General features: G+C 42.5%; 1 long non-coding RNA gene across 1 annotated transcript in view; it reads right to left on the reverse strand.

The window, feature by feature from the left end:
- Positions 1-5,628: 5,628 nt before the first annotated feature.
- Positions 5,629-26,104, reverse strand: part of LOC125439215 — a 40,543-nt gene continuing 20,067 nt past the window's right edge. The window contains exons 2-3 of the long non-coding RNA XR_007245500.1: positions 24,081-24,180; positions 5,629-5,906 (exon numbers count right to left, since the gene is read on the reverse strand). This is a non-coding gene — a long non-coding RNA (uncharacterized LOC125439215). The remainder of the gene's footprint in view (positions 5,907-24,080; positions 24,181-26,104) is intronic.

Raw genomic sequence — 26,104 nt, forward strand, 5'->3', positions numbered from 1 at the left:
GTTTTTGTTACTGATGCCCTAACGGCAAAACAGCTGGACGAATCGCCCCCAAATTTTCACATGACATCCCTCCGTGTTGCGGGCAGGTAACCGGACCTTCAAATCACCAAAAGTCCATATCTGAGGCAGGTAAAATGTCTTTTTCCTGGCGCACCAGGCCATGAAGCTGGCTGTGTTTAACTGTCACCCTTAGAATGTTCGTGCAGCCTGCCTGTCTGTAGCCTGAGGGCTTGGTCTGCCCTTACAATGTTCTCTCAGATGGCCAGAGATGAACATTGAAAACAGTAAATAAGTAATACTGTTAGGTAATACAAGTGGAAGTGAAACACATACACATTTTGCCGTGTGAGACGTCAGGTGGGGTCCCCCCATGCAGGTAACTTTCACTCTCTGTGCCTCACTACTACTACACAACACACATACTCTCATCCACATCCAGCTCATCCTCACACACCTCACTCTGCCCACCCTCACATCCAACTATCACTTACCCACTTCCTCACTCATATTCGCCACAGCTCTCTTTTACTAAAAGCAAGCTGGAGTTTGCCTTTTTCTTCTAAGAAAATCCGCGGGGTGGGGGCGAACCAACACTACCAGCTCCGCTTCTTTTGCACATGGCCCTTTAAGAACCCAGGGAGCTGGCCTCGATCTGAGCGCCTCACCACCCCGCCTCTGCTGCCTGACTGGGATAGCCTCCTTGCCCCAGTTCTGCCTTACCCAAGCCAGGACTGTGCATGTCAACCAGCCTCATGGACAGTTCCATTGTGGAATGGAAAGGGTTACCTTATACTAAAAAAACAAGACAGCACCGTATAACAATGTGAATTGAAAAGGGAAAGAGCGATTCCATTTGACCACCCCAAAAGGCTATGTTGGGGATCATTGGACCTGCATGAACAACTGTGTGGGTTGCGGACTGTGATGAGAAGGACAATTGCCACAGCAACACGTGGCCGGGCACCGCTAGTAACAAAATAATTTATGTACAGTATAGTTATCTCTAGAACAACTAATCTAAACACCATGGCTCTTTCTGCACAACACAAATAAAGCATCTTGCACATGTTTTAAAAAGAACTATGTTGGCTTTTTTGTTCTCATAGCATTGGCAGAGAAGGCGGTTCTTTTTTCCACCTCCCCCCACCGCTCTTACTTTCAGTTTCCATGGAGCAACTAGTATATACCCTTTTATGCATGTCTTCAGGAGGCTCTGTGCTACAGCCATTTGCAGAATGTTCCCAGGAAGTTTTCTGTTTGCATCATTTGTGCATCATTTCAGTGTATAAAATTTTTACTAACATTATTTTTTCCACACATTTGTCTTTCCCCCCTCTTTTTTATTTAAATGATATATCTTCAAAGCTATGATGTCATGATATGCAAATTGGCTGCAATTCTCATTTCGTGATGTCATAGTTTCAAAGATATTCCAATTAAAACAAAAAAGAAAAAACAACACATGCGCAGGATCACCAGGAAAATCTAATTTTATTAATGAACTTTATTCACTGAAATGACACCTAGATGAGCTGCAAACAAATAGGACCATCATGTCCAACCCCCTGCAATGTAGGAACACACAATCAAAGCACTTCCAACATATGGTCATCCAGACTCTGTTTAAAAACCTCCAAAGAAGGAGACTCCACAACTGAGGTAGTGAATTCCACTGTTGAACAGCCCTGACGGTCAGGAAGTTCTTCCTAATGTTTAGGTGGAATCTCTTTTCCTGCACCTTGAATACATTACTCCGTGTCCTAGTCTCTGAGGCAGCAGAAAACAAGTTTGCTCCATCTTTGACATGACATCCCTTCAAAAATTAAAAATAGCTATCATTTCCCCCCTTAACCTATGCTTCTCCAGACTAAATATCCCCAGCTCTCTAAGCCTCTCTTCAAAGGGCATGGACTCCAGACCTTTTACAATTTACCATTTTTGTTGCCCTCTTCTGGACATGTTCCAGCTTGTCAATATCCTTCTTGAATTGTGGTGCCCAGAACTGTACACAATATTTCAGGTGAGGTATAACCAATGCAGAATAGAGAGGTACAATTACATCCCTTGATCAAGACACTATACTATTGATACAGCCCAGAATCGCATTGGCTTTCTTGGCTGCGGCATCACACTGCTGACTCATATTGAGTTTATGGTCTACTAAGACTCCCAGATCCCGTTCATATGTAGTGTTGACAAGCCAAGTGTCACCCATCATATATTTGTGCATTTCATTTTTTCTGCTTAAGTGTAGTATCTTACATTTATCTCTGTTGAAATTCATTTTGTTTGTTTTGGCCCAGCACTCTAATCTGTCCAGGTCATTTTGAATTCTGACTCTTGGGTATTAGCTACCCCTCCAAATTTGGTGTCATCTGAAAATTTGATTAGCATGCTCTCTATTCCATCATCCAAGTCATTGAATAGCACTGGGCCCCCCACTAGTCACTTCTCTCCAGGATGAAGATGAGTCATTAATGAACACCCTTTGAGTTCAATCAGTCAACCAATTAGAAATCCATCTAATAGTAGCATTGTCTAGTCCACATTTCACGAGCTTACTTGTGAGAATATTATGGGGCACCTTGTCAAAAGCTTTACTAAAATCAAGGTATGCTATGTCCACACCCTTGCCTTCATCTAGTTGCAGGTCAAAACGCAAAACGCAATTTTTTAAAAAAAAATATTTAAAAAATCAGATGGTCTAATATATTTGGATATTCAAATATATTTGATAATACCAAATTGGTATTACGGCTTATTTGGGCATATAGATACTTTTATGCCCCAATAAGCCTGAAGCTGAATTTTACCAAATATTTAAGGTATTAACCAAGCCTAGTTGGGACATATTTTCTGCAGCCACTGGTGTGTATGGAATTTTTAATGTTTTTCTGTGCCACACATTCAACTTTATTACATCAAATCTAGCCTGCTTTTGTGTTACCCAATCATGTGCTCTAGAAATATTCTTTTGGAGCTTTTTACAAAATTTGTAAAATTGAATATTCCACAGTCTATCTTTTGTTCTAAGTCTAAGTCAATTAAGAAAAAGTTAAATTGAGTCCTAATACAAATCCTACAAGGGATTTAACTTTTGCTTCCATTTGTCCGTTTATTTCTATCTTCCAAATATTGGTTCTTTTTTTATCAAGACAATTTCTTTTTACATGTTTCTGTTTCCATGATTGATCTTTCTTCAAACTCTGCTCTGGAAGCCCCTTCTTAGCTTTTCTAGAAGCTGCTGCCTTATAGTATGTATTTCCCATTGAAATGAATGGCAAAAATGACTAGATAAGGAATAAAGGAAAAGGAACATTTAAAAATGAGAAGTTTTTAAATTACAACATAGACTTTAACTTTTAGTTCTTCCATCAGAAAACAAACGGTGTCCATGAGTCCTGGGTGAGGCAAACATGTAAAATATCGCAGTAGCTTCAAATTCCTGTAGTAACTCTGAATTTATTTGACTTGGCAACCTACAATGTGACATTTCCTTGCTTCTGCTTGGTTGTCAGGAACATATGATGGGGTATTATCATTCCAGTGGGTATTATTTGTATTTAAATTTCCATTAAATGTAAATCATTGTTGGCTGTTGTGGGTTTGCTGGGCTGTGTGGCTGTGGCCTGGTTATTTTAGCTTCTGACATTTTGCCTTCATCTATAGCTGGGGTTAGGAGGTAAAACTACCAGACCACAGCCACATAGCCTGGAAAATCCACAGCAGCTAATTGATTGCAGTTGTGAAATCTTCAACAATACATAAATCATTGCCTTTCATAATTCTTACTTCAGCTTCATCCAAGTCATTAAAATATAAAGCATATTATATGCATATAAGCTACTAGCAGGATACCCGTGCTTTGCTACGGAGATTATAAAAAATGACCCCTCCCCTTCCCTCCCTTTCCTTGCATGCCACCTGCCACTCCCTCCCCCCACCTTGCATGCAAAAAAACTCCCCCTGAAACTACTGGAAAATACTAAAAATATGAAACGTACCTGATAAAATTACCCTTGAAGTTTGAAATGTCATGAATTTATAAAAATATACATACTGGAAAAATACTGAAAATATAAAACGTACGGCATAAAAATACCCTTAAAGGTTGCAATTTAATGAATTCATAAAAATAAAGATCCTTTAAAAACAGTGAAAATACTGAAACATAGTGAAAATGTAAAAGTTACCTGATAAAAATACCGTGAAAGTTTCAAATGTAATGAATTCATAAACACTATTAACTGTTTACAAATGGTAGGATGAGTTTTTGTCACAGGATAAAACATTCAAAGGCAAATAATCACCACCCTAGCCTTGTGGTCTACATAACCATACAAATAACTTGTTCAGCATACAGTTTTCATTTCTCCCTCAGATTAAGTGCTCAATACTTCCCTGTAAACAACATTCTTGGTTTTTCTCTCTGGTTGAAGGATGACCAAGCTGTCAGGTGAACTAACTCTGGAGCACGCCACATACAACTGACCATGGGAAAAGCAGTCACGCCTTAGATCCACAGCAGTGACTTTCAGACTCTGCCCTTGTGCCTTATTGATAGTAACAGCGTAACACACTTTTACGGGAAATTGCAGTCGTTTAAATTGGAAGTGGTAGTCTGATAGGATTAGAGGAATTCGGGGAATTAATATGGTTTCTCCTTGATAGACGCATGTGAAAATTGTGGCCTCGATAACGTGTTTGTACAGAGCCTTCAACTGAAGTCTGTTGCCATTGCACAATTTAGGAGGGTTTAGATTGCTTACCGCCCCTGCAGCACATTCCGGGGGGTTAATCCCGCCACTTCAGAGCATGACACCAAGCACAGGGTGATCAAAGTCTGAGATCAATCACCTTGTCTCCACAGTAATCAATGTGAGATCTATATTCAAAACCAGACAAATATTTTTTAGTCCAAGCTGATAATTTGATTTGTAATTTTTTTTATTGTATTTGGCTGTAACGGTCTGGTTAACATGAGGGTTGTTAGAGGAATATTTTTTCACAGCCTCCCTATGAACTTTGGGGTGACATTCAGCATACTTCATCACAGGCTCTATGAATTTTGGGGTGACATTCAGCATACCTCATCACAGCCTGTCTGTGAACTTTTGGGTTGTTTTTCACATATTTTGCAGCAGCTTCCCTTACTTGTCTTTTTAAAATCGAATCTGTAAATCGTTTTCTGTGTTTAATCCCTCTCCTCCCTTTAGCTGTTTCAACAGAAGGAACAGGTTCGTATGTGGTGAGGAGGTCGGTGGGAAAATCCAGTTGGGCCACAATTGGCTCAATTGTGCTTGTTGTTTGGTGGGCATTATCAGAACTTGTTGATTCGACACATGGAAGTAGAGTGTCAAAGTACCCTTCATTAAAATCTCCTGTGAACCGAATCATTTTTACTCCCCATACTGCATCCTTTAGCTTGGCAAGCAGGTTTTTAACTGTCACCTTTAGAATGCTCGCGCAGATGGCCAGAGTTCAACAGAAATGCAGATGGCCAGAGTTCAACAGTAAATGTGTGATAACTCAAGTAAAACTGAATATTTAAAAAAACCCTTTCTTAGTGATCACCTAAACCACATAATAAACAGGTGTGCCAAATTTCAACTTTGTAGGTTAGGTGGTTTTTGAGTTCTGTTGATGAGTCAGTGAGTGAGTCAGTCAGTGGTATTTCGCATTTATAGATATAGATTAGCAATAAAGTCTATACATATAAAATAAAAAGAGTCAGTTGCACAAAAAAACTTGAATTGCATTTCTCCAAAAAGTTAACTCCCATTCTTTGTATAGATTAAAACCTTCATTTTTTTTTGTTTTTATCCTCCATCCTTCTTCAAAGTGCTCTTTAAATTTTGTGCATATTTTCAAATGCATGCTGTTCAAAAGCATCATCTTTATCAGCCCTAAAGAGAAGAAGAAACAACAAGGAAGATGTAGTTGAGGCAGTAGTGGAATAGGTTGATGACAGTCACATGGATTAGGCAGGTATTAAGCAGGCTATATGAAAGGAGTCTGGGTCAAGTCTGATTCAGCTGGGGAGTTTAATGGAATGGTCTTAATAATTCTAAAGTCCTGGGCAAACTTGATAATGGTGCCACAGAATCACTCAGATGGGAAGGAGGTGCCCACATGGACAACAGTTTGCCACCTAATTGCTGTTATGTACCCCTTCCACCCCACATCTTAAAACACGCATCCAAGCCAGGATATTTATAAGATATATTTCTATTAAGGCTAACAGATATATATGGTGTGGCATAGGATAAAATGGGCTAACAGCAAGCCTAAGAAATAGCAAATAGTCAGTAGAAAATAAATCTACTCATTTGCTCCTTGATGTCCACACCCAAGCCAGAGCTACAGTCAATAGAGTTGTAAATGTGAACTATCCCTTGAATTGAGATGCTGCACCCTTCCTTCCCTTCAGCTGTTCCTAAAAGCTCCTAAGTGCTCCCATCCCTGATTTAATCTCGCTGCCTCAGCTAAATTACAATAGCCGGAGACTCGCTCTTCCGACCACCTATTCAAGGTGTTGCTAATGTAATCAAGGAAACAATTGGCTACCAACCCCTGGGTTTAGGACAATAGATAGAGCTACTGATTAGCTCAGCCCCTGCAAACCAGCACAGCTGTAAGAAACGAAACCTAATGCAAAGGGTCTCTTTTCCCGCCAAACTAGCGATCCACCCTATAAAAGCCCTGCTCACCTTAAGCTCATTGCTCATTTCTAACCTGAACCTCCCTTGGTTAAGTTGGTGTGAGACACGATATCGTCCTTCTCTGGGATTTCTGTGCTGGCATAGAGTCCCTGCCTTCTACTTCGTCTGCTGCATTGGGACCATTAGGTAACGTATCACCCTGCTGCCTTTCCAATTCCCTCTCTATCATCCAAACCTATGTTTCTCGCCTTTTTATATCTCTAGGAGCTTGTTTGTACGTGCCTCCATATCTTCCTGCATGTGTGTTTGAAACCAAATTTACACAAACATTTTAAACTCAATTTGGACTCGTGTTCTTCTGCGGAACGTTCCATGCTATATTTCCCCATATAAATAGTCTAAACAATCCCCTCCCAGTCTACCTCTCGCATTGCTACGTGAGCTATTTCCCCAAAGCATTGCCAAGCCGAGTTATTTTCCCCATCGCTATTTTAAGGACATTTGTGTGCTGTTACACTCTTAGCAGCTGGTGGAGATTCCCTTAAAAATACATTCTTCTACTGTTAAACTGGATAACATTGCCGTGTGGTTGATTGGTAGCACCCACAGGGAAATCCATTTCCTGCATGAAGGCATCTTCTGACATACAGTTCCCTACATGGGGAGAATTACAGATTTTATATGAGAGAAAAAAAGCTGAAAAAACAGCTTGCATAAAATATCTTCTTTTTAAACATTATTTCCATAATGCTTTCTGTGACTTTAATTGAAAAGGAGGAGAGAACACAAATACATAGGAACACAAATATGCAGCAAAATCGAGACAAAACATACAAAAAAATTGAAAAGCATGCTCAGAAGTCTTCATGGAGACAGAACCTATAAAAGCCTCCTGTGGTGATACCCTAGCTTTCACCAGTCTTTTCTTGGGCTGGCTTTCCTCTGCCCTTCCTTTCCACTTGGTAGGTTTGTAAAAACGTGAGAAAGGAGGAGTAGGAAAACTGACATCATGGAAGGCTGGCACTGAGCCATTACAAGCCAAGACGAAACTCAGAGCTCATAATGTCATGGCCTAGAGCTTTCCAAACTGGAATTCATGTTCCAGATCCTTTGTTTCTGACAGTTTCTCCCATCTTTAGCTAGAACTCTATATTTGACATCTAGGAAACTTAGGAAAAACAAGTCTTTCCCTGCCCACTCCTACTTAGAAAGCCTTAGATCAATTCTCACATTAGCTTTCTTAGGTGCATTAATATGATTATGAGGTGCATTCATTATGCATGCTTTAAGAGGAATATTTCACTGAAATGTACCCTGGTCTAAAATAAGGTTGCCATCCTTCAGACAGGGCTTGGGAATATCCCAGAATTATTATCAAGCTCCAGGCTAAACAGATTGGTTTCCCTGGAGAAAATAGTTTTACTTTGGTGGGCAGACTCTGTGGCATTATATACCTGTTGAGGTCCCTTCCCTCTCCAAATGCAGCCATCCTCAGATTTTACCGCTGAATCTCCAGGAATTTCCCAATCAGGAGTTGGCAACCCTAGTCTAAGGTATATTGAGATAAAGTATCTATCACAGCAGGATGAACTCTTGTGCACTCAGTATTTTATTTTTCCTAACATAATACCAGGTTCTCCCACATTAGGACAAACAAACATTAAATATTGTAAAAAACCAAAACAAAAACCAAACCATGATGTGCTTGAACTACATCATAGTAATTTGAAGAAGTCTAAAAGTAACATGAAAATTAGGCCTCACTTGAACAGAGTGAAAACTGCTGGCTTCAAACAATAGTAAGTCATACATTAAAAAATGGAAATGCTGACTTCTCTTTCCGTCTTGTTTCTTTAACATTTTTGTCAAAAAGAGAGAGGGAGGGAATACTCTGAAGGGCATGCTGTGCAAGTAGTCACAAAAAGTAATTTGATTCTACATGAAACATCCTTAGTAGAAGAAGCTGCAGAAGGATAGCAATCTTTTGTCCAGCTTTCCATCACATGTTTATATGCGTTTGTGATTTTTCCCAGAGATAAACATTTGATCAGAATAAGTTGTGACTGGTAACTGAAAATCAGAACTAGAGCTAATATAGTATCTGGCAGCAGATCCCAGATCATTAACTATTGTTTACTTTCTCCTCATGTTCAGACATCATACTGGAGTGATGGAAGATACAGTCATTAATTTGGGAGCTATTTCAAGATGTTCCCATAAACACTGAATCAGAATACTGGCAGGATGCCTAAATATGCTTGCTGCCAAAACTCTTTCTCTTTGGGAGTTATGACATACAACTGGTGCTGTTATTTTTGCTCTCTGATCCTCCCAGTAGGCCAAACGCAGGTAGATCCTCAAACTATCCTGGTTCTCATTTTAAACTTTTTATTCTTTGATTTGTAGCTACACATAAATACACAAAAGACAAAGCTTTTAGAAATGTTAATCATAAAGCATTAAGAAATTTGTTTCTGACTTCTATCATAATGACAGCCAGGCCAAAATGTAAGGAAAAAAAAATAAAATCTGTTTTTCTTTACCATCTTGGAATCCTATTAAAATGATGGGAGATCTGTCAAAAATAATTAGTGTGAAATGTGTTGTAAACCATCATATAAGCAGTTAGTCCTTCCTTCTCTTAAAATATCCAGTGCTAATAAAGGGAGAGGGAAATGCAGAAAGGACCTCCACAGTCTGCAGAGCTGCACAATATTCTGGGAATCCCCATGAGGAGGTATGAATGGCCATTTTCACAAAGATGTTTTCAATATAGGGAAAATAAATACAGCTTGCTTCAGTCTGCCCCCTCTTCCCTGCATTGTATAGTTGAATCACAGCATACATGCTTTTAGGAACAAACCATAGTATGACAATTGGTAGGTGTCTGGGGCTGGGCGCACTCGCCTAATGCCGTGCAGCCCCCAGCCCCAGACAAACAGAAGCAGGGGCTGGGCCTCGAAGGGAAGGGAAGCGAGGGGGCCAATAACAGCAGGCAGGCCATGACAGGCTGGGAGTTGGGCTGCGGGCCCATGGTGGGCCTGCCTGTCAGCCCAATGGTGCTGCAAAGGGGCCTGACCACATCAGGCCAGGCCAAGCATGGGCTGGGTGGCTCCACCCAGCTGGGAGGAGCCGGGCAAGCAGGAAAGGCGGCAACCGGGGCCCTAACCCTAACCCAGAACCAGGAAATGGGGCCATAATAAAGGAGTCAGGGGCAGGGCGAGAGAGCAGCGGCAAGGTGTGGGTGAAAGGAAGGAGGAAGGAGAGGAAAGAGTGTCACTGAGAGAGTCACTCTGTGAGCGGGAGACCATCATTCTGACTGTGAGAGTGCCAAGACTGTTGCTTTTCCCACTGCCTTTGCCTTACTTGTGCCTTCTGCCTTACACTGTGTTTATAGGAATCTATAGGGTCTTTCTTAGAACAGGCATACATAGGGCTAGTGAGACTATTTTAGGCCGTTTTCGCATGGCCAAAAACCAGCGCCCTAGGGATGGAAAAAATGGTGCCCCTGACACTGTCCTTGCCCCCCCCCCCCAAGCGGTGCAAATATGTTTTTGGAATACGTTGGTTTCCATCCATTGCTGAACAAATGGCAGCGGGTGGAAGTCGGCGTATTCCCTGCACCACTCCCAAATGACTTCTTACCTTCTCCTGACTTCCATCTCTCTGAGGAGGCCAGGGGACACGCTTCTGTCACTGCAGCTGTTGCTCTGGCCATGTCTTCAGAGCAACGGAAGCCAGGAGAAGGTAAGAAGCCATTTGGGGGGCTGCGCAGCTCTACAGCCCTTGAGGCCGTTCATGCGAATAGCCCCATGAATCATGCCAATGCAGCCCCGCAAATCTGGCTGTGCGGAAACAGCCTTAGAGATTGTGATTGGGGTCAGTAGAGTTGTTAGTTTGTATGATTAGTTTAGTACTGTCCCCCTTTGTAGGTTAATTTTGTTCCCTTATGTAGTACTGTGTCTATTCTTAGTTAGTACAGTGGGGTAGCTACGGATATATTGTGGGAAGTTTTAGTCCTAGTAGTAATGTAGTCCTATTAGAGTAGTGTTAATGGTCCTATCAGATGTAGTGCTAATAGTTCATCCTATCAGAATAGTGTAAATGGATTGATTTATTGTATGTTTAAATGTATTGTTTAAATGTATTGTAAATGTTTTGACTGTCTATGTATTGATTTTTTCATGTGTTATATAGTTAGTGTTATTGTATTATTGTTAACATATTGATTTGCTGTATTGCTATGGTAGAGATTTCATATTGATGTCTGATGTGTTGTTTTAGTGCTGTTGTTGCTATGTTTAAGTCACCATCTAAGTATTTTGGTCTTATTTCTAGTTCTTAATGCATTCTTATTGTTATTATTGGTTATTCTATTCTATTGTACTGTTTTATCATGTTGTTAGCCACCCTGAGCCCTTTGGGGATAGGGCAGGGTATAAATTAAAATTGAATTGAATTGAAAACCAGGTTTAAAATGTCCTCTGTACAAATCTGTTTTGCACAGTTTGCAGAATCACAAGAGTATAGAAATCTTCTTGACTTCTTCAGCCAGGTCGTTCCACAAAGCAGTAGTCATATATGTACCTCAGCTATAAGTCCAATAGATCTGCAGTGTGCTATGTTCAGAAGGCTTTGCTCAGGCTGTGGCAGGAGAGGTGGCCCTGAAAACATGAGAGTCCAGGGTCATGAAGAGATTTGTATCTGATAGCCATTACCTTGAATTGAACTTGGTAACTGATAAAGGATATTGAGGTACAACTAGAAAGCTTATGACATTTGGTCTCATTCCTTGTGCCAAGCCCTTGCTTGTGTTACCACAGCTGGAGGAACAGAGAAGACCTTGATGTTCATTTTCACCAACAATATTTGACTGAATACCAGCAGTATACAGATTTTTTCAGTATCTGTGACCTAATATTTGTGATGTCTGATAATATCAAGTTGCTTAAAGACCACGTATAAAGCTCAGGTCTGATAACATGCGCTGGACTTCCTGCCTCTCTCCTCTTAATCACTCCCTTATATCAGTTTGCACAGATAAGATACCTGTATCAACTGTTAGCTTTTCCTTTAACTTTGCCAGCCAAAAACTTCTGAGCCCCGATGTAACCATGCTGCATGAGCAGGAAAAGTGCTAGTAAACCATCTGAAAGAGTGGACTAAGCACAAACAAAACCAATTTTACACTTGTAGCAAAATGAGGTGGGAATGAATGACAGTTCTAATGAGTGATAGAATGGACTATACTACTTCAGATTGACAGTGAGGAAACACTTTGTGCTATTGTAGTCAATCTGACCTGTGGTAGGGGAGAGAATGGTCTTTCTCCTGAAATGCTGCCCTGTCAGACCTGGCAGAACAATGCCCTGAAAAGAGTCTGTTTGAATTCAGAAACTCAATCTTGGGACTGAGTCTGATCTTGTGGGCAAGAAGGCCTAAAGGACCCCCCCCCCGCACCCCCCCCGTCAACCTCATACCTGGCACATATGCAGGAAACAGCATTTGAATATGAACAACAATACATCTGGGCGAAACCAATTCTCTTTTGTCTATATTTCTTAATATTTTCTCTGACTCATTCTCCTTGTGACCATCTATGGTCGATTCCGCACTTGCGTTATCGACCTAAGTTCGAGCTGCATTCGACCTAAGTGCTCCGCACAACCACTGGGATCGATGTAGTTTTGTACCAGCTTCGCCCCGTGTAATGGTCAAATTTCTGACTCCAGTTGGGAACTACTACTTTTTCAGGGAACCACGCTCGAACTCAGCTCGATTCCAGTAAAGTGCAGAATCTCTGGTGCCAGGAGTTCCCCATTCAGCCAATCACAAACGGCGCACAATTTCTGCTTGCCAATGTAAGCAGCCAATCAAAAAACGCCACCTTCATCCCTCCATACCTATGGCAGTTTTTTAATAACATGTGTGGGGATAGACGGAACATGGCCGTAGAATAGTAGCCAATCAAAATGGAGCGGCAAAGAGGCACAGGATGATTCCGCCCTCTGAGCTGGGATCAAGCTGGTTGCAGTGGGGAACAACAATGGCTTCGACCTAGGTTAGTACCCTTCTCAGGGAACTGGGTCAAACCTATTTTACTCGTGTGCGGAATCGCCCTATGTTGCAACACCCATTAAGGGTCATTACCTGTTTATTGTCCAACACTTGGCAAAACCCATCAAGATAATGGGTCTGACACTCAAGACCATTACCTCACCTGGAACAGCAGGCAAAATCCTTTGTTCAAAGATTTCCCTTGCCCCAAGACATGTTTTTTCTCTATAAAAGCATGCCCCAGACCCCAGTTAGGTGTTCAATGTTATCACACACCACAATGGTGCTCGATAATATTGTTCCATCATCCAAAGCCTAGTGCTGGCCATTAGGTCTCTGTTTCCTGGACCTCTACTACAAAACTGGTAAATATAATCTTTGATGCCCCATCACTTCTCTCTATATATCTCCATGTCTTTCACCTCTAAATTACATCCTAGGAAACCTGGTATGTGTGTGTTTTTACCCCATTAATTGAGTGAGTGTGAGTGAGATTTTATTTTATTCCATTTTTTATTTTCTCAATAAAATCCTAGAAAAAGAAATTTATTTTCTCTTCTGGTTTCTTACAGGGAGCTGAAACCCATATACACAGGCAATATATATTGATCAAGTCACCCAATGCTCCTTAAGCCACGCTAAGTGACCTTATGCTCCACAGCTAACTTCCCCAACCAAAAAGGGTCGTTGCATCCCACCATTTTGGGTAACACTGATCTTCTCCATGAGAAAGTCTCATCAAGTGGAACATTGGCACATATGGGTCAGAAGTGAACTAGAACCTTTGTCCTGAATGTGCTATATGTAAATAGAGGGTTTTTTAAAAATGTGGGCAAGTTTTCACAAATAGCGCCTGCTTTCTAAAGCTGAGCCACCTCAGAATTCTACAGTCTCAATATTCTGTACACACAAAATAAGCTTCAGACACTAACCCTTTCTATTGTTTCAAGCCTCTTTAAAATCATTTCCAAATGCTTGCTTATGTTAGAATACCTGTAATGAGGGCCATGGATGGACAACAATGATAAGCCATTTATGCATTACTAAACTTTTTGCCATATGCATAACATCACAGGTGAGGTATGTAGAAAGCCTTCATCCATACACCCACTATCTGATTTTGCATGGGAATTAATTACTGCTGGGTGGGGGGGGGGGGAGGAAGTCATTAGGACACAGTGCACTCACTGCTGGGACCACATATTAAATAATGAACAAATAACCAGGCACAAATCTTTCAGACTTAGTTGCTTCTTTAACCGAAATATTTAGTTCTTCTTATCTGATTTCCATTAAAGGCATTATGGGAGAATTTGTCATACCTTTGTTTGCCTGTCTGCTTTTTGGAACATTAAGCATTTGAAAGGGAGGAGGGAGAGGAATCCCAGCAGATGTTTTTCTACTTGCTACCTCATGCCAAGGGGAAATCAGGCTGTTTTTCTTGTGCTCTTTAAACCTGTTTATAGGGCAAAGTGCTGCCTTTGGGGCGTAAAGGCCTACAAAATACTTTGTACAGATGAAGCACGCTCATTCTGAACCATTGGTCTATCTAGCCAGGGCTGGATCTAGGGGGAAGACAAAGGTGGCAAGTGCCCTGGGCAGCAGGCAGAGAAAGGGTGGGAGTCGGAGATGGAGAGACTTAATTGCCTGGAAGAGATTATTCATTCTACAGTGTGCATTCCTTTCACCCAATTAGTTTGCTGCTAGGAAGTGGGTAGGCTCAATTGCATAGAAGACATGCCTCATTCTGCAGTGTGTGCATCCCCTTCACCTGATTAGGCTGCTGCTAGGAGGTGGGGGAAGCTTAACTGCCCAGCAGAGGTGGCTCATTCTGCAGTGCATCTTAACTCCCAGAAATTCAGTCCCAAAAGCCCTTAAGATCGTTCTACATAGGGAGATAACCTCCTCCCTCTCTGTGACATCAAGGTACTTCAGAGTGCAGGGTTATCACAAGCAATCAGGTGGCTTCCCTCTTCCTAGGCCTTTATGCCTCTCTCTGAATGTGAACAAACTGGCACTGACATACCTACACTTTTAAAAATTACATTTTTCCCTCTGCAGTCCAGCACAACCCCCTTTAAAAACTGTAGATCTGGCCCTGTATCTACCTCATTTCTATTCTGATTGGCAGTATCAGTCAAGCAGAAGAATTTCCTATTACCTGAGATGTCAGGGTTTGAATCCAGAACCTTCTGCATACATACTGAACACTTTTCTTATGATATAGTGGAGCAACAACAACAAAAACCCAACTTCCTTAATTTAATATAGGGTTGTGTTGGTATTTGACAAGTGCCAGTCAACAATCTAGTAATGAAGGAGTTAATGTTATGCATGCTAATTAGTTAATGAGGTCAAAGGTAAGTGACCAATCAATTGGTCAGTGATATCCAGCATGGCTTGGATGCTGGACCACATGTACAACAAAGGTGATATAGGTGAATCTGCCTTCTTTGTTTGTTAGTCCTGATCATGCTCTGATCATAGTTCCACACCATGTGATAGCTAGAAGTTGGTAGCTCAAGTTGTTAGCTAGTTAGAAAGTAATTTGTTGCTTTTTTACCTCAGTTACTCTTCCCTTTTATAGTTAGTAAACTTAACCTTAAAGCAACTGACTCTGCTTCTTTATTTGTGCAAACTCTGCATTTCCTGTAATTATATTCAACAGGTTGCTAACTTTTTGGAGACCAAGTCCTACAAAGAAAGGCTGAGGAACCTGAGAATGTTTCATCTGGAGAAGAGGAGGTTGAGGAGGGGAACATAATTGCTCTCTTTAAATATTAGAAGGGTTGTCACTTAAAGGATGGCAGAGAGCTGTACCTGTTGAGAGCAGAAAGGGGGGATATACATTTTGTAAATAAAGAAAATAATGTGCACAAAAGCTGTATATATGAAGATGCTCTTCAAGATCATTAGATCACTATGTGGACATCTGAGAAGGCATTACCAGTGGGATAATCTTAACTATATCTCACTTATATATATATTCATATCCTCAGATATGATCACACAATTGGAACTCTTGTCAGAGTGGCTCTTCTTCCTTTCAATTTCAACTGTTAAGAAAAAATCAATCTTGCAAGAAAGCTGGATAACTTGCAACTTAGTAAATTTTAAACAGAAAGTTATAAATTTAAACACTTTCCGACTTGAAAAAAAAAACCAACCAAGAGTTAAAACACATAAAATCTGCAAACTCAAACTCATAGACATCTGCTGGAAAAGTCCCCCCCCCCCATTTACTTTCACACCTTCGGAAATTGCCGCATGGATATGGCCCTCCTCACTTACTCTGACTGTTCATTCTCAAGAACTGGGTTCAATAAAGAAGAGACCCATGATCTCACTGTTGGCTGGGCAGATGTTCTTAAGGGAGAGTACCTTAAGGAAGAGGCTGTCTGAAGAGCATGAATGGCTCATTGGAACATATTGGAAAGTGCAAGGATTGCCAGATCCCACTAGGGTTACCAGAATTTCCTGCCAGTGGCATGGCTGCCACATGGACATGTGCCCCGGGCGCATGCCAATTAGTCATGTGGGGGTGCATAATGACCCCTCCCCCACATTAATACACCACTGAGCCTGGGAGCAGGAAGCAGTGTGGCCGCGGCTGGAGCACTCCAGCTATGGCTGCGTCGCTTTCCACTCTGAGACAAGGCTGGAGTGCCCTTCCCTCTCAGAGAGGGAGTGGTGCTCCAGCCTCCAACTTTGGTGGGTTTTTTTAAGCTGAGAGAGACCTTAACTTAAAAAAAAGAAAAGCACTGAGGCTGCAGGCTGGCAGCTGGAGCACCCCTTCCTCTCTGAGAGGGAGGGGAGCTCCAGCCTCCAGTCTCGGCACTTTTTTAAAGCTGAGAGAGACTTTGGCTAAAAAAAAGTGCGGAGGGAGGTAGGGAGGAAGAGGCTTTCCCCCAGCCCAGCTTTTCCCTAGCCCCGCCCTCAGCAGCTCTCCAGGCAGTCCCTGGGCCAGGGATGGAGGGAGGGTGGGGCTTTCTCCCAGCTCAAGAGTTTGGCTGGGCTGCAGCCCCAACCCTAGCAGCTCTCAGCCAGTCACTGGGTTGGGGAGGGAAGCAGGGAGGGGCTTTCCCCTGGCCCAGGAGTATGGCTGGGCTGCTGCTGGGCCCAGGTGGAGGGAAGGCCCAGGAGGTAAGTAGGGCGTGGGGGGCATGGTACAAAGGCATGGCATAAGGGCCCATGGGTGGGGGGAGGAAAACGTGGAGTCCATCCTGGGCTCCATTTTTGCCAGCTACACCTCTGTTTCCTGCCAACTTTAAGCACCAGGGGGACAGATATATCTGACCATGGGTCAGTGTCATACCAGGGCATTGACGTCACAGCCAGTAAAACTATCGTGTTTTTATAATTCCTAGAGTGATCAATTACCTGGTGTTCACCCCTCTGGCATCCTAAAAGATGTGGCTCATTAACTGTGAGGTCCCTAGGCTACAAAGAGCTTTAAATGTAATAATTGGTACTTTGAATTCAACCTGAAAGCAAGTAAGCAGACAGTACAGTTGGCACAACACTGAAGTTATATTTTCTGAGACGCTGACTTCTTGACCCATGATCTGTACCAGTTAGAGCCTTTGAAGCAAAGGAAGCTCCACATAGATTATGTTACAGTAGTTCAGTCTGGAGGTTATGGTAGCATAGATGAGTGTAGATAGGTCCACATATCAAGAACCAGCTTATGAATGAGATGTAATTGAAAGAAGGTGCTCCTAGAAACACTCAAAACATACTTATGCACTAGCAAGCTTAGGCCCATGAGAAAAGGATGCTAGAGAGGTAAAATAATTTTCCTCTCCATCTTTGTGGATGATCAGTGTAAAAGGGGCTGCGCTGCTACCTTAGCGAAGCAGGTACATGTGCTTAGGAAACACCCCAGAAATCCCTAGCGTGCTTCTGTGTCAAGCTACCATGCTTCCTAAGCATACATAGTTGCTTCGATTGTGAAGCAGCCAAATTTAAATAACAGCTGGCCACAAGTGTCATTGGATGCTGTGATATTCACCACTACTTTATTCATCTGGATGTGAGGGCCATCTGGCTGCAACATCTGTCACCCCGTTGATCGCCAGGATTGATTTGACTGATCTGGCTGGCTAAGTGGGTATCCCCTACCTCCCTCACTGCTTCACCTGCACTCTTCCCAAAGCTGCATGCTTGGTGGAATAGGATGACCCGCTGAGACAGGAGTGCACTGTTCTTCTGTCAGTAGCTGTGCTACCGTGCTAGACCCTCCAAACAAGCTCAAGGTACTTTATTCAATTCGGCCTTAAAAGAGGAGACAATGCAATGGTAGAATTTAAGCATGCACTGTCAGACTGAAAGGGTGTGTTATAATGCTGAAAAAGTCATATATGAAGTAAATTAGTACTTGACACGATGACTATGCTTGACCTTTCTCCCTCATGTGATAATTTATTACATGCTGGACCTGGGATTGTTTTATGGCACAAAGCACATCCCACATCTGCAGTCCAAAGTGGTATAGTTCAAATTCTACTACTTAATTTAATATGTACATGGGCTCTTACCTATAAGAGGTAACACAACAAAAATCTAAGAATGGGGACTCCTTTCCATTCACCTTACCAGAGGGGATTCCTTCTTCATTTTGTTACCATGAGCAAAGCTGGTTGGATCCAATCTGGTGGCTGACTGATGGCTGACATCTTAATTCAGTTATCTTGGCTTTTAGGCAGTTTCCAGGCCCAATCTAAAGTGCTGGTTTTGATCTTTAATTCTTAGATAGTTTCAGACCATGGTCAGTCTAAACCTACCACATTCTGGGATTATTAGGAGTAGCACTTTGTGTAGAAGTTTGAAATGTGGATACATACAACAGAGCTTCAGGGTAGTGGTGGTGATACTCTAAAACTACTCAGAGTAGCAGTGGTGTAGCGGTTAAGAGCAGGTGCATTCTAATCTGGAGAACCGGGTTTGATTCCCCGCTCTGTCGTTTGAGCTGTGGAGGCTTTTCTGAGGAATTCAGATTAACCTGTGCACTCCAACACACACCAGCTGGGTGACTTTGGGATAGTCACAGCTTTTCAGAGCTCTCTCAGCCCCACCCACCACGCAGGGTGTTTGTTGTGAAGGGGGAAGGGAAAGGAGATTGTAAGCCCCTTGAGTCTCCTACAGGAGAGAAAGGTGAGGGGATAAATCCAAACTCCTCCTCCTCCTCCTCCTTCTTCCCTCTCTACTTTTTGCTTTCCTCCTCATGCTGCATTATTGTATGCTGTACTGTGTTGCTGTATTTTTTCCTTGTTTGCTTATTGTGTAAGCTTGCTTGCATGCCAGTGCTTTTTAGCACATGGCTATTTTGTCTTCCTCTTTTTGTAAATATATTTTTGTAGCCTGACTTTTTATATTTAGAACTTTATTAAAACTCCTTTTTATATAACTGCTGCATTTTCTCTGCTAAAGAACTGGGTAGTTTCAGTTCTTCTATCAAGCTTCCCAATTTTGGTGCCATGAACAAGAAGCACATTAGGGTCAAGGCTCCTACTTCAGTCCACTTATTGACACATGCAGATCTACACTTTTCCTTTGGACAGCAGTTATGCAAGCTGCCATTCATAAATACAGATCAGAACTGCCTAACCTGAAGCTCATTCTTTCCACCATCTCCCACATATGTGAGGAGCAGCTGAAAAATAATGAAGGAGGTTACGTCTCATCTTACTGTATAGAAGACCTCAAATGGCACCTCATATGGTAAAACACAGGGAAGATCCTCACTCCCATCACTGAGCACTGCTGAAGGAATAGGAGTATATGGTGCCTTTCGTGAAGGGAAACAGTCTTAACTGCATCACTGAGCATGTGTGCAGCTGCAGAACGGGTTGCAGAACATGACACTGGCAACTGACATCATCAACCACAACCACACTGGTTCTATTATCCCTTCAGTTGACACACGCCTGCATGGTGCTGCAGCCTTCTTTCTGATGCCTTATGGTAAGAGCATCACATCCACTTCCTGTTGTTATGTGGTGGTATTGGTGATCCTTTCTTTACTCCACAGCCTGAGTTGAGAAGGCTTTGGCTCATCTGGCTGGATGGAATTAAGAAAAAAAATGGCAGTACCATAACGAATTCATAGTCAGTCACGATCTCTCTTCTTCTCCACACACACACTTTTATAATATGACTGTACATTATTAGAATACTTTATATTACAACATCCAATACTTTATATTACAACATCCAATAAAATATACAATTCTTCATCAATCTTTTTCTTTGCTAACTACAAAATCTGGGTTTCTTGCTTCTTTTTTGTCCAAACATGATAAGAACACAAGACCTGGATTTGACTTTTCCCCCCACAGGCAGCACTAACATCTGAAGCACTTATTCACTGTACAGTAGTGGCTGTGTTGATTAGAATCAAACAGCATGGTGCCCCATGATGGCTTGGCTTTTCATTCTTTTAGCGTTGTCTTCAGAGTCTTCATTCCTGCTGTGAATTTACAACTGAACCTTAATTGGTTACATTCTTCAAGTCATTCTTTTACTTGAATACTTTTTTTCCCCTTTGGCTGCCTGCAGTTACTATGGTAAAAGGATCTGGGGTCGATAATGCCAACACGTCTAAAAGAAGCATTCTGATTATTGGTTTCCTTTAAGCTATACATTTTTTACAAGCAAGGCTGATTACTGCACTTGGAAATACAGTTTGGTGCCTGCAGTACACATGCTAAAATTTAACACAGTCCCAAGGCAGTAATGACGAAGCAGCCCTTCCTTTCAGGAAAATCCTGCAGTCTCATTCCCCAAGTCCCTGAACAGTATAGAATTTAGAAGAAAAACAGGAAACATGTGCAAACCAGATAGAACTGACCAAGATTAACTGTTTAAGAAGCCTGGTCAGGAGTTTTTAAATGAGCAATTTTCTGCCTGCAAGGTTGTGAAAGGAAACATTTGACTTAAAATATTTAACCCTCCCCAGACCTGAATGTACTTACTTGAACATTAAAATGACTATGGAAATGAAACTACCATATCAAAAGTCTGAGGGATTAGTCATCCCAAAATCACCAGCTCATCACAACTCCAGCCATTAGTCACATGTCTGAACCCAACAATCACACATCCCACTTTGTGGTGCCACAGTGGCGCAAAAACCTTCTTGAAAAACATGGATCCTAATGCTTTTTCCACTTGATCACCCCAAAATCACATGTACATCACACCTCATACCCCTAGACACATGTCTGAACACAACGATCACACATCCCATGCTCAGTGGTTCTTCTTTAGAACTCCGTGGTTCTTCTTTAGAACTCTGTCAGCCACATCTACCTCACAAGGTGTCTGTTGTGGGGAAAGGAGCTTGTAAGCCACCTTGACTCTCCTTACAGGAGAGAAGGGGGTGGGTATAAATCCAAAATCTTCTTCTTCTAAATTAATTTCCAGTTCAGAACAACAGGAAGAAACAGAGATATTTCAAATGTTTGCTGTAGATATACACTGCCATCTCCTGCAGCTACATCATAAAGAGCTGACCCATGCCTATATAAGGGGGGATGGAAAGGGGCTTGGGAGGGAAAGGAAGAGAATGTCCCAGCCCTGCATGGAGAGAAAGGAAGGGAATGCCCCAGACTGCAAGGCTGCCTTGGGGCACCCTGATGCTGGGGGGAAGGGAGGGAGGGAGAGAAAGGTGCCCTGATGCTGGGGGGAGAGGAAGGAAGGAAGGAAGGAAGGAAGGAAGGAAGGAAGGAAGGAAGGAAGGAAGGAAGGAAGGAAGGAAGGAAGGAAGGAAGGAAGGAAGGAAGGAAGGAAGGAAGGGAATGTCCCAGCCCTGCATGGAGAGAAAGAAAGGGAATGCCCGGACCTGCAAGGCTGCTTTGGGGGGGCAGGGAGGGTGGAAGGAAAGAAGGCAGAGGATGGATTGTATTTGTAACCAGCATTGACTCATGCTATATCACTACTAGCAGAAAAGCCCATTGTGGGGGGGAAATGCAACAGGTTCTAGAAAAGTGGGATGGGGACTGTAATGGGGTTTTCTGTTGGTTTATCCACCCCTCCTCCCCTGATGGCCCGCTCGCTTGCTCGCTCACCCCCGACCCCCCCCAAATAACAAACCTCTTGAGGGCCTCTGAGTTCAAGTGGGTCAAGCTTCTACCACCTGTCTGTCTGTCTCTGGATCACTGGCTGACCTTGAACTGATTTGGCCCAGCTATCCTTTACCTCTGTTGGGGAGGAAGAGCAATGGGCCTACCATGCACCCGGACCACCTGCCATCTTCAAACCCTGCTCTCACTGCTGCTTGCCTTCCTGGCTCCTGGTGGTATTCTTCTACCCTGTTCTGCCCTGAGGCTGCCTCCCCACTATTGCTGCTGTGTTTTGATGGGCTGCTGGTAGCAGCCACTGCCAGGTCCACATTGCTGGAGCTCCTGACTTCTGTCTTGGCAGGTAAGTGTGCCTGCTGGTCATGAGGCCCCGATTTGTCATTATGGAATTGGGAGACAGTAAGCAGGGGAGTGGGCCCTACCTGGCATTGGTGGCTTACCGCTGATGTCCCACAGGGCCCACCTTCATTGTTGGGGGAGTGAGAGAGAGTGGGTGTTGGAAGGTGAGGTGGCTTCTCCTGGGTCCTGTGAAGCATTGGTAGTTTGCTGCCAATGTCCCACAGGGCCCAGCTTTGATGTTGGGGGAGTGAGAGACGAAGGGCTGGAGAATGGGGGGAGGCTTCTCCTGGGCCATGTGCGGCACCGGTAGTTTGCTGACAATGGCTGGCAGGGTCTGGCTTCATCATTTTTTTGGCGGGGAGAGAGAGCAGGTGGGAGAAATGGGACTTATTCTGGGCCCTGCCCAGTTTGCTCCTGGGTCTGGAGAAGATGAGAGGGGACTGCTTGGAATGTGAGTCGAGGACCCACTTCTAACCAATGGGTACGCAGGACTCACTCCATGAGTCCAGCACGCCCATTGTTGGGTAGTGCATTGTCCCCACATGTTCCAATCCTTAGGCAATTATATCTAAGGATATCCTGTTGAGCCTATGTATAATTCATGAGGCCATGAATAACCAAAAAAAGGAATGGAATATTGTACAGCCTTCCTCACCAAAAGACTGTTCTGCTCTTCCATTTGCTCACTTTCCTTGTCACTCCACTTTCCCCTTTGTTATTTGTCAAAAAAGCAACAGAAGCAGCTGACCATAGTCCACTGGGAATCAAAGCTGGGTTTATTCCAACACAGTGTCCCCCAGCCTCCCATGGGTACGTATTACAAGCAGAGGTCTAGTTGCTTCAGCATGAGTAATATTCTTTTAGCGGACAGTAGGAGCAGCACACCAACAGGCCTAATTATAATTAGCGAAGTAATTACTGAGTATTTAGACCTCTGGAAAATCAGTTCCACCTTAGAACAGGTCTTGCCAAATCTTTTCATAAGGAACTTGGCATGCAGAAGTAGTCATCATTTCCTCTGTGTCAAGTACCCTACATATAAGGCACACATACAGAGAAACTTTGGGTAATGGTTGGCTTGACAAAGAGGGTTTTTTGGACGAATAAAAATTCCCAAGGCCTCTGTTTATTTATATAGTTCTTGGAATAACTCTTCTTTCAAAAGCCTGTGGGCCAGCTGCTGAGACAGCGTTCCAGCTAATGTATTCCCAATGCAATCACGACATTTTGTTTTTTTCCCCATCATGATATCCCCTAAACTGTTTTTTTTTTTGTTAAATCTCATGACTGGAATGTAGGAAAATTCATATTATGACCGTGGCCATGCTTACAATGCTAAATCTTTCTCCTTTGTTTTATATTTTTTAGAAACCAGACTTCTCTCAGTGGAAACAATCTTGCTTTCTGTGGCTCTGACCCTCATTATTGCAGTACAACTAGCAGGAAAAGAAATACCCCCTCCCTCCTCAGCACTCACCCAAACAGTTTCTTGATCAGCCTGATTTGCAGATCAATGTCATACAAATTTTTCTGATGGATGATCTTCCACTGGACCCTGTTGATTTTGTAAGACCTTTCATCATCTGTGGCTGTCATATTCCATAACATTCTAATTGAGTACCTACAGGCCTTGTCTGGGGACATATCCCCCAGGTTTCCACTGCAAGTGGTGCCAGACAATAGCTCTTCAGTACCCTGGTAGTTGTGTCCAGAAATTCTCCAGACCTTGGTGAAATAAAGCAGATTTGGGTCTGGTTAATGCCTGGATGTAAGAATGTTTGGATATCTATGTATCCCACCTTGTGTTGTAGAATAGATAAAATAAATGTAAGAAATAAATATAATTTCAGAATGATCAATGCATCCATTAATTTAATAATATTGTAGAGTATACAACTATCCAGAGAATCTCTGATCATCTTAATAACATTTTTGCACTTACTGTTCATTATTGTGGATTCATATCACATTCGGATCCCTAGGATGGCAATGAGGTGGATACCTTCTGATGCCAAATGACAGTGAGGATGCCCATAAAACACCTGGAGGAGGATAATCAAGCAAGATCTGAAGGCACTGAATATTGCATGGGAAGGGACTGAAACATATGCCCAAGACCGGAATTGCTGGAGAGCACTTGTTGCCTGATATGCTAATTAGCATGATGAATTTGATTATGATAATGAATATGAAAATGAAACAATTATCCATCTAAACATCTAACATATCACATACATCAAATATATCTTCTATCAGAATGTTGGATTGGTCAGTCCTTTTGGTAAGTATGCCAAAAGTCTAGCACAAATGTGAGCTTGTGCCTTTTAGCGTACATTACTAGACTCATGTAACTGTTGGTCCTAAAGATGTCAGGCTCCAGGTGGGACCTGCGGATCTGCCAGAATTACAATTCATCTCCAAATAACAAAGGATGCTGTTAAGGTGGTCCAGAAACACTAAAAGCAAACCCCAAGAGCATATTAAGTTCATGAACAATGGACTCCACTCAAACACAGGATCTGCATTCACCAATACTACTGCAGCTGCAGGGCATGAAAAGGTGAATCACACACTGGACTGATAAGCCCCACCCGCAATACAAAGTTATCAACCAATCTTTGCATAACAAGTTCTATCCAAACACTTATTGATTGGTTTCCCACCCTGGGACATGAACAATATATACCCCAAACATTTCCTTCCCTCTGGAATACACCTCTGAAGATGCCAGTCACAGATGCAGGTGAAACGTTAGGAACAAGATCCACCAGACGGCCACACAGGCCGGAAAACCCACTACAACCAGTTGAATCCGTCCATGAAAGCCTTCGACAAAATATTTAACAAAGGTTAGTTTCCCTGGAGAAAATGGATATTTTGGAGGGTGGACTCTAATGCATTTTACCCCACTGATGTCCCTGTGCTCTCCTGGCTCTACCTCCAAGTTTCCATGGATTTCCTAATCCAGATTAGACAACCTTAACCCCTATCCCCCACTGGCAACTGGGTGGGGGAGCAGCCCTATTTAGTGCTGTGACACAGTTTCTCCTCGACATTGCTGTGTTGGGGGTCAAAGTGCAACATGGAACTAAAGAGAAAGGTCCATAAGCCATAGCCAGGCCAAGTCAAGTTATTTCCCTTGTATCCTTGCTACAGATTTAACATAGAACTTTTGTGTACTTAACGCTTGCCCCGAGAGGAAGGGAAAGGAGTTTTATGAGACCCTTTGAGTCTCCTTACAGAAGAGAAAAGGGGGGATATAATCCAAACTCCTCCTCCTCCTCCTCCTCCTCCTCCTCCTTCTTCTCCTTCTTCTCCTTCTTCTTGTACTTCAAAATATTGTTCACAAAAAGAACTTCTATATTCTTCTATAAGAATATAGATGAAATCTACAATTTTATGCAAAGACAATTAGAAAAGTGAGTATGAAAGGAAATATGATTCTATATATAAATACATTGAAGATGTAATGCATGGAATGTCAGCCTACTAGTGGGACCTGAAAATCCCTAGAATTACAGCTTATTTCTGGACTACAGAGGTCAGTTCCCCTGGAGAAAATAGCTATTTTAAAGGGTGAGCGCTATGGCATTAAACCCGAAAGGTCCCTGTTCCCCCTAGGCTCCGCCCCCAAATCTCCAGTAGTTTCCCAACCTGAATCTGGCAGCCCTACCTCCCATCCCCCACTGGTGGCCAAGGGGATCTGGTAATCCTAAAAGGAAATGAGAATTAGGTAACAAATTTTCAGGACCAGAGATCTAATTTCTCCAAATACACAGTCAGTACGTTATGACTCTTTAAAAACCATCTCTCATTCTTATCCTGGCCTTTCTCTCTGGAATTCATGATAGAGAACATGAGTCTCTGAATGTGTAAAATACTTGTTGGCTGAGTGTTTTCTTGTAATACTTTTAGTTTCTTTTGAAATGTTTTCCCCAAGTAGGTATCTTTAAATTTGCTTTGAAA

Source organism: Sphaerodactylus townsendi, linkage group LG01, assembly GCF_021028975.2.
Source record: "Sphaerodactylus townsendi isolate TG3544 linkage group LG01, MPM_Stown_v2.3, whole genome shotgun sequence".
NCBI lineage: Eukaryota > Metazoa > Chordata > Lepidosauria > Squamata > Sphaerodactylidae > Sphaerodactylus > Sphaerodactylus townsendi.